This window comes from Penaeus monodon, chromosome 15, assembly GCF_015228065.2.
Source record: "Penaeus monodon isolate SGIC_2016 chromosome 15, NSTDA_Pmon_1, whole genome shotgun sequence".
NCBI classification, from domain to species: domain Eukaryota; kingdom Metazoa; phylum Arthropoda; class Malacostraca; order Decapoda; family Penaeidae; genus Penaeus; species Penaeus monodon.
Window position 1 is genome coordinate 4,041,714 of NC_051400.1, and position 1,352 is coordinate 4,043,065.

Here is a 1,352-nt window from a genome sequence, read left to right on the forward strand (position 1 = left end):
GCATAAAAGAATCAATCATGAATAATAGTACTGTATAAAAGAAAATCGAAATGTGACTTTACAGGAAAGTGAAACATAAGTCATTGCTGGATATATTTGCAGTTTAGCAAATAAAGGGCTTACATGAAAAAAATGTCATTTTCGCATTCGCTGTCAGGATCCATAGGCATCTCTTTCTATGCAGATTCCGGCTTTTCAGTACTTTCAGCAGTAGTAGTGGAACCAGCATCAGAACCACCACCGTCTGTACCCTCAGTAGCACAGGATAGACAGGGTAGCTTCTTCTCAGGGCAGCTCGGTACTTGGGATGGCTGATGGCATACACGATGGGGTTGTAGACGGCATTAGCCTTGGCGAAGACAGAGCCCCAGATGGAGAATAGAGGAGTAACCATGGTTCGGTTGAACATTCCTCCCCAGTTGATGACAAAGTATGGGGTCCATGCACGAACCACAGGCTGACGGTCATCAGAGCAACCTTGCACAGACGACACTCAGCTGAGGTCTTTTGGGCTTCTTCATTCCTCAAGGATTTAACTCCCATCTTCTTGGCTTGTTCTCGCATTCCCTTCTCGTGGCAGCCACAGCCTTGACAATGATGTGTAACTGTAGATGATGTAGGCAAGAGGGAAAAGATATACCCACACTGAGTAGACATACAAGTAACTCCTTGAAAATTCTGTCTCCGTCAAATAATCTGTTCCACAGGCAGTCATATACCTCAGGAACATAACGATTCCAACCAAAGAATGGTGGAAGACACCAAGCAAAGGAAAAGAACAGGCACCAGCTATCCTTAACATGGCACCTCCAGACGTTAGTGGTTCAGCAGAAACTCCTTTCACAATGACGTTGTATCGATCAGCAGTGATGAATACCATGGTCCAAATTGAAATGCATCCGAAAAGTGAACCAAAGAAACCATAGATCTCACAGAATAGTGCTCCAAGAGTCCATGTCTGCCAGTAACACGACACCACCATAGGAGGGAACATGGTGAGCATCATGAAAAAGTCGGAAAAGGCCAGATTAACAACCAGTAGATTAGCAGGCGATCGAAGAGATTTGGTGTTCATGAAAACCCAGATGACGACGAAGTTTCCAGCTAAGGAGAGACATCCCATGACAACCATCCAGAAACCAACAAGGCTGTACCAAAGAGGGTTCATGGGAGGATATTGGTACCAGTGCTCGTGCACCATATGGAGAATCTCCTTAGGCGCAGTGTCAACCACCGTATAGTTGCCATATGGATTGGTGGTCTCCAGGACGGTGACCGGATTTGGATTGTTCCACGACGACATCTGTGGCGAAATGCGAAATATAAAATGAGGGCAGAATTTATTTGTACAT

At 45.2% G+C, this 1,352-nt stretch overlaps 3 pseudogenes; all 3 read right to left on the reverse strand.

Annotated features, from left to right (window-relative positions):
- LOC119581685 overlaps nucleotides 1-1,352 on the reverse strand; it is a 17,958-nt pseudogene that overhangs the window by 7,954 nt on the left and 8,652 nt on the right.
- The window catches only part of LOC119581681, a 1,996-nt pseudogene continuing 738 nt past the window's right edge, over nucleotides 95-1,352 (reverse strand).
- LOC119581679 overlaps nucleotides 114-1,352 on the reverse strand; it is a 19,923-nt pseudogene continuing 18,684 nt past the window's right edge.